The following is an 8,062-nucleotide window of genomic DNA, read 5'->3' as shown; positions in this document are numbered from 1 at the left end:
GGCACATCAAAAACAATACGATCATAAAAGTCTACGTCTAATTGTGATTCTTAGAAAATGAAATCAAATTAGATCAGTAATCAGCACTTAACGTAATCGAATAGCTCAGAAGTAACGACAAATTCAGAACTTAATATAGTCTTCGGAAGTCATTTGGCCCGTTTAATTAAAAAGCTGCTCATCGCGAGATGTACCGTAACAGTTTTACGGCGGGTCTTTTTAGATTGGTTACATTTGTCAGACCTGTCCTTAATTAACATTTTTTTTTCTAACAGGATTTTTAAAAAGTTATTTTTGTGATTTATTACATTCCAGGTTCACGTGATTTATGTCTTGATTTATCTTGAGTTATGTTCTAGATTAGGTAATATAGATATTGAATAATAAAGTAAAAAAATCTAAATATATTTTCATGAACTAAGCTAACTATTTTAAGTTAAAGTTTTATCGAACAAATAATTCTGCAATTAAATAAAAACACATTAAAACCAAAGGTCATTAGTCACTATTTTTGACGTATATTTAAGCGAAAATGCATTTAAATTATCTAATGCTGGGTTTCTGAGGTTTCCATTTATTTCATCATTAACTAGTGATACATTAGTATTAGGTTCACCTAAGTTTAATTTAAGTAAAACTCAAGTTACGTAATTCGGGAACAAATTTCATGAAGTTATCGAACTTAAAATTCTAACAAATAGTTAAATGTAGCTAGGAAACCGGCCATAAGTGTTTTATGGTAAGACCCAAAGTTTTGTGCAAATATCAAGTGTACACAGCGTTTATAGTGATAGTGTGAAATGATAGTTTCACTACTAAGGTTATTACATACTAGCTGTTCCCGTACGGCTTCATCCGTATGAAATTATGAAAATTTTATTTTATTCCTTAGATTTGTCAAGTTATCAATAGCGAATGTCAAAATGACATGACATGACAAACATTAGCAATCTTGCTTCCTTGATGTTGGCAGCAACTTATTGTATCTTTCCCCATGTTAGGGTTTTTATCCAAAACATTTACCCCCTAAGCTTATTGTCGTGAAAATGTAAAGACTAAAGAATGAATAATTCAAAAATATGCTGTAATTGCTGACATCTTAGGTAACAAAGAAGTGTGTGTACGCTTTATTATAATAGTATAGATAGGTATCAAAGCGTTAATAACTTCGATGTAGAGAGGTCACTTCGATGTTACATTTTCTTCATTAAGTCGAGCGGATATGAGAGCGAGGGACATCGGGGACTCGATTGATACATTGCTTCGTTGATCTATGAATATACATAAATGGATGTGCCATAGTGCTCTGGTTTAAATGGCGTCAATACTTAGTGTTGCGGAAGTACGAACTAACCAATATTAGAAGAACCCTTGGTCAATTCTTCTATTAATCGAACTTTATTATGTTTAGGAATATGTTCTGTTAAGGGCCTTAGAGTTCATGTTTTCTTAATTTAAGTTTGATTAATGTGAAATAGAGAAAGATATCAGTGGCTTTTAATGTAATTTGTTACGACTTTTTTGTATGGTTTTAGTTAATTTTGGGCTGCTTACTAACCGAAATGTAATGTTTATGTATGTGCTAGTAAATTGCATCATCTTTGAAGAGTATTATCCCCTTAGTAAGTTTAATTGGTTTGTAAAGTCTATTGCCTCTTTAACAAATCATACTAATATTATAAATGTGATAGTTTAGATGGATAAATGGGTGGATGGATGTTTGTTAGAGTTTGTAGCCTAAACTGCTGAATGGATCTCAATGAAATTTGGCATAGATGTAGAGGACAGTCTGGAAGAACACATAGGCTACTTGGTTTTTTTTTATTACCACGCGGACGAAGTCCCGGGCGAAAGCCAGTATTAAATATATTCAAATCGATAATTATTCAAAATCATTTAAATTAGTAACAGTAGGCTGAGCTCTTGGACAGTTTTGCATCTTCTGTATCTTGTAATTTTATATTCAAATTAATTCTTCGTGAATTAAGTAATAAAGGGAAGTTTATAACAAACGCAACTGACTGACGAATAATTAAAGATTTATGTAAATACGAGCTGTTGCCCGCGACTCCATCCGCGTTGATTTAAAAAAATGTAAGTAGCCTATGTGTTCTTCCAGACTATGTTCAGATCCGTTCAGCTGTTTAGGCTACAAACTCTAACAAACATCCATCCATCCAAACTATCGCATTTATAATATTAGTAAGATTTAGTATTAGATAATGCAAACTAGTGTAAAATCGTAGTCACAGTCACATCGCAACAGATTTATTTTTCTAGGAAATATTTCTACACTTTTATATAACACATGCACATAAATTTAGCCTGAAACCGCAACCTTTGTGTGTAAAAACGTAGCTTGTTTTCAGTTTACACGTTGCTTGTGGGTAACGTTGCGCTGAAATTCAGCTGCCATTCTTTTCATTGCCCCTTTGTATTTTTTTGTTCATCGCGAAATAATTTTAACAAACATTGCATATGAAAATTTTTATATAAACTTGGTTAACTTTACTTTATTGTTAAGTTGTATTTAATGGGAATTAATTCACAGTTTATTCATTAATATATTTATAACTAGCTGTTCCCCTGCGACTTCATCCGCATAAAATTATGATAATTTTATTTTATTACTTACATGTGTCAAGTCATGAATAGCAAATGTCAAAATGACATGATGACAAACCATGACAACCTTGCTTTCTTGATGTTGGCAGCAACTTATGGTCTCTTTCCCACATTAGGGTTTTTATCCAAAATATTTACCCCCTACATTTAACGGCGTGAAAATATATAGCCTAACGTGACGTAAGTGTAGGACTTTTTATTTAAAAAGAATGATTCCAAAATATGCTGTAATTGCTGACATCTTAGGCAACAAAGAAGTGTGTCTTTACGCTTCATTATAATAGTATAGATAATAGATTTTTCCCGTTACCATGTTCGCGCGAAGTTAAAAAAAACATTTGGTAAGTTCAGGGTTCTTCCAAACTATGTTGTACATTTGTGTAATTGTAAATCCGTTCAAATCTTTTGGATATATGGTACAAAACAATCATCCATCCAAACTTTTGTATTAAGAATATTAGTGAGAAAATAAATTGTTTAATCAAAAGATATAGTGTAAATGTTATATTACTTTTTTTTAAGAAGTATTTACTAAAATAGTATATACTTCTTAATAATATTACTAGAGCGTCGGAGGCCCAGTGGTTTAAGCACTTGACTTGTAATCTACAGGTCTTCTGTTCGAATCCCGGCATGTAACAATGTGATTTTCGATTTTTTTGAATTTGCACATATACACGTAATTTACCCGACGTTCTTACGGTGAAGGAAAGCATCGTGATGCAACCTGCACATATCGGCGAAGAAATTCAAAGATATGTGTGAAGTCAACCAACCTGCAGTGGGCCAGCGTGGTTGACTATAGCCTAGTCAACCCTTACTTTAGGGTAGGCTCCATGCCCCTCGGTGGAGACATATACTAGTGATGATGATGATTTACTAAAATGTATAATAAAGTAAAAAATAGTTTGATTACTTACGAAAGATATAACAAACAGTCTGATAATTTAAATGGAATTACAGATATTAATTTTAATTATAGTTTTAACATATTAATGTTATTGTAAGGGTTATGAAATCAAACATAACGTTCACGTTTCAATATTCAAAATCAACAGCTCATTTGAACCGGAAACGATACAATTAAACGGAAGGAAATCTCTGTTGGATCATGGTCAATTAAAGCGGAAGTAGTTAACTGTAATGTTACGTTAAATGTGGATTTTAGATAGAATTTACGGGAAAACGGAACGTAATTATCTTTTGTTTTTACATAATTTTCCTGACGACAGCAAAATTCACTAAAGTTTTAGAATATCGATCAAATAATTATTTTTATTTAAATAGAAAGGAAATGTATATAGCTTTAAATAAACGCCTTGCTTGCAACAGGTCAAACAAGAGTTTTGCTCTGAGATTTCCGTATGTATTTCGAACAGCAAAGGCCACGCAATCCGCTTCAAGCCACGAACCTCTGCGATGTGGACGTTCTTTTTTTAGCTTATTTTGCTGCAAGCTGTTTGCAAATGTTCCCTTTAATTAAACCTACTTTTTCTAATGAATTAAAGCCATTAAGAGAACGTTAGTGAATAAAGATTTTAAAGTTAAATTTCGTTAACGTTTGATATAAAAGAATAGGTTTTTAACTACATTGCCTTAATAGTGTTAGATCTCTACGTGAAATATCTTAACCTAGCTTTCGTCCGCGACTCCGTGTGTAATAAAAAAAAACCAAATTCAATCGAGACACATTCAGCAGTTTAGGCTACATAACAAAAGTCCATCCATCAGAACTTTCGCATTTATAATTTAAGTAAAATAAAATTTCAAGTAACTTGTACAATCGGCAGTAAACCTAACTTAAACATTAATAAATAATCATATGTAACAATAAAGAGAAATGTAGACCTTGAAAATTCATTTACCTTGACCTCAGTTAAAAAAAATCAAGTAAATTCGTTAGTTCATAAATAAAACACTAGAGATAGAGAGATAGATGAAAGTGCTGGCTTGAAAAAAAAAAACAATTTTGTTTTCGATGCTCAAGTAGCAATAGTGTTTACGAAAACGAGAAAAAAAGCAAAGATGTTTGAAACTCGAAGGCCTTGACTAATTAATTGGCCGAGCGGAGCTCAGGCAGCCGTGAAATAGTGGAGGGCAGTTATTGATTTTCGATGACGGCTTCTCGATATTACTATTACTTTCGACTTTGAGATGTTACATCACCAGTACCATGGGATACACGATACGTTAAGAGCACACACCTATGACTAAACTATCGCACAATTATTTAGTCTCTCTTTGATTCATATGAGTATGGAACACAATACTCGATGTTTAGTTGAATTGGATTCGAAACAATCGACAATCGCGCCACACTTGTCAAAGGTTTGCGTCCGCTCTTAAGGTAATGGGAAGAATTTACTTCTTACACTTGTCTATAACCGGCAGTCACATTTTTTAAACATTAAGCACATGTAAAAAAACATGTCTTCAACTTACTGACTTCTACATTTCTTGGCTTCATTACAGAAAGTCATCTTATAACAGACGTCGTGAAACAATAAGAGTCTGCGGTAGTACGACAGGCTTTCTGGCGTCTCATTAGATAAATTGTCTCTCGCCTTAAGTCAGACAAGATGATGAAGTTACTTGTATCTGAAAGTTACATATTTTGTTACTATTAATGACAAGCTGTTCATGCTTAATCCGGATGAAATTAAAAAAAAAATTATTTTGTCACTTGTCAAATTCACAATTGCAAATGTCAAAATTCAAATGACAACGAAGGCCTTTGACGTTAGATAACAATTACCGTTATGGCAACCTTGTTGTCCTTGATGTCAGCTTGTAGTTTACGGTCCCTTTCTCACGTGAAGGTTTTTTTGTCAATTTATTTACCCCCCAAGTTTAACATCGTGCGGTTCTATTGATTTTTAACCGACTTTCCAGAGGTTGTTAATTTGTATGTTTTTTTATGTTTCGCATAATTATTTTATTTGACGCATGATATGGCAGAAGGGACGGGTTTTTGTTTAATTTTTGTAGTTAAAAACCTCGTACATAATTTTCGTGTAAAAATTAACCTAACTAAATAATAAAAATATTTAAGTTCTTATTACAGGGAATAGAGGTAAAATAAACAAATATATAAATGTGAAAGTTTAGATGGATGGATGTTTGTTAAAGTTTGTAACCTAAACGGTTGAACGGAATTCGATTAAATTTGGTATAGATGTAGAGGATAGTCTGGAAGAACACATAGGCTACTCGCTTTTGTTTTTTTTTTAATTCCACACGAACGTAGTCGCCAGCAACTTTCGCCAGCGAAAGCTAGCGCAATCACAAATTTCCGTTTATACAATCCTAGTATATATCTAATATCCTACTATTTAATATATCTACAAGTTTAATAACAACAGCGTAGGTTGCAATGCGGCAATCTGAATTTTTCAGACCATCAGCTCACATCAAACCTCAAGAGAAATATATCGATATTTCAGCTGAAACTTCAGACGCCCCCGGAGGCTTGTACATAGTTAAACACAACCAGCCACTTTACAATTTTATACTTCTTAGATTTAGAAAGCTTTTAGATAAAGCAAACTATTTTCATGAAATACTTAAGTTAAACTTTGTGAATAAAAAATAGATTAACACTTATTTCGCCAACGATTCCGTTCGCGTGAAATAAAAAAAAGACAAAAATAAGTAGCCTACGTTTTCCTCTAGACTGTGGTGTACATCTGTACCAAATTTCATCGAAATCCGTTCAGCAGTTTAGGCGGCAAACTAACAAACATCCATCCAAACATTTCGCATTTATACTATTAGTAAGACAACACGAATGAAAGAAGACATGAGTAGATTGGAAAATATTGCTTTGCAAGAAAAGGTGCTAGGTTGCCATGGTTACTTAAATCAGCCAATAGCAAGGTAATTCTTGTCGTTATAAATTTTGACATTCGTTAGAGTTTGTAGCCTAAACTACGAAACGTCGATAGTCTGCAAGAACACATAGGCTATTTAGTACTTTTTTACTCCGCTCGTCCATACGACCATGACTCCATAGTCACGGTCAAAAGCTAGTAAACAATAACATGCCGCATGGGAACAGCTAATAAGCTAGATAAATTGTTCTACCAATCTAGAACTAAAGAGAAACAAAACACGATATATGACGTCACACCGCGAGTTTCGCAATAACCGCAACTTGTGAAATGAATCTTTTACAAGAAACTTTGGCTGTAAACACAACACTGGCTTTTAATGACCATTGTTTGTCGAGTTTTATAGCCATCTAAATGTCGTGGACGTAACGGTTACTAAACTATTAATTTTCTTTAAATGTAATGTTAAATTGGTTGTTTGAAAGGTTGTAATTGTTACCTTTGAATGTCTCTTTAGCATGTTTCAAGATTTTAAATGTAAAAATATCATAAAGTCAAACTTATGATGTTTTAAGTCATATTAAATACACACTATAAACTCGCTATTACTAAATATTACATCAATTGTTAACAATTGTTCATCATCATCCACTTGCCCTTATCCCTTATGGAGGGTCGGCACAGTATGTGCTGCTTCCATACATCTCTATCTGCCGTCATATCTGAATCTACTCCTTTCTTAAGCATATCCTCTTTCACACAATCCATCCATACTTTATTCCGTCTTCCTCTACCTCTGTAGCCATCCACATACAACCTTAACACTTTCTGCTTTATTTCCCTATCATTTCGTCGCATAACAAGTCCATACCATGCTAACCTTCTTAATTTCTCTACCACTGGCAATTGTTAACAATTATTGTGTGTCAAAATATCAATAATCCTATTACTTCAACTAGCTTTGGCTATCGACTCCATCTGCGTGGCATTAAAAAAAAATTAAATAGCCTATGTATTCCAGACTATGCTCTACATCTGTGCTAAATTTCATCGAGATCCATTCAGAAGTTTAGGCGGCCAACAATAATAAATATAATTAAAAAAATACATACAGATGAATTGAGTACCTCCTTTTGGGAAGTCGGTCAAAAAGGAAATATAATTTCTATAAAACGTCTATATTATTGGACATTTCATTTTCACTGCCGCTGACGTAATAACCTTTAGCTCCAAGGTGTGACATTAAGTAGACAGCTGACAGGGTAGGTGATAGTATGAGAAATGTCACTAATTCCATTACATCGGTGTATGGACAAATCATTTTTAACTCTGACTTCCTAGATAATGTTAAGAGCGGGCGTACACCTTTGGCTAAAGAATTGAACGATTGTCGATTGTTTCACAGCCAATTCAATTGTTTTGCATAACTAAAAATCTGGTTTGCGCATCTTCTTATAAGGTCATAGGAAAAGCGAGACAAAACATTTGTAAGACAGTTTAGTTACAGGTGTGCGCCTTATAGTAAATGTTAGTTGATTTTGATAATGACTATTCTACTGGTAAAACTTAATCTTACTAATATTATAAATGCGAAAGTTTAGATGGAT

Source organism: Papilio polytes, unplaced genomic scaffold (assembly GCF_000836215.1).
Source record: "Papilio polytes unplaced genomic scaffold, Ppol_1.0 DF822622.1, whole genome shotgun sequence".
Taxonomy (NCBI): Eukaryota; Metazoa; Arthropoda; class Insecta; order Lepidoptera; family Papilionidae; genus Papilio; species Papilio polytes.
Note: the sequence above shows the minus strand (reverse complement) of the source record.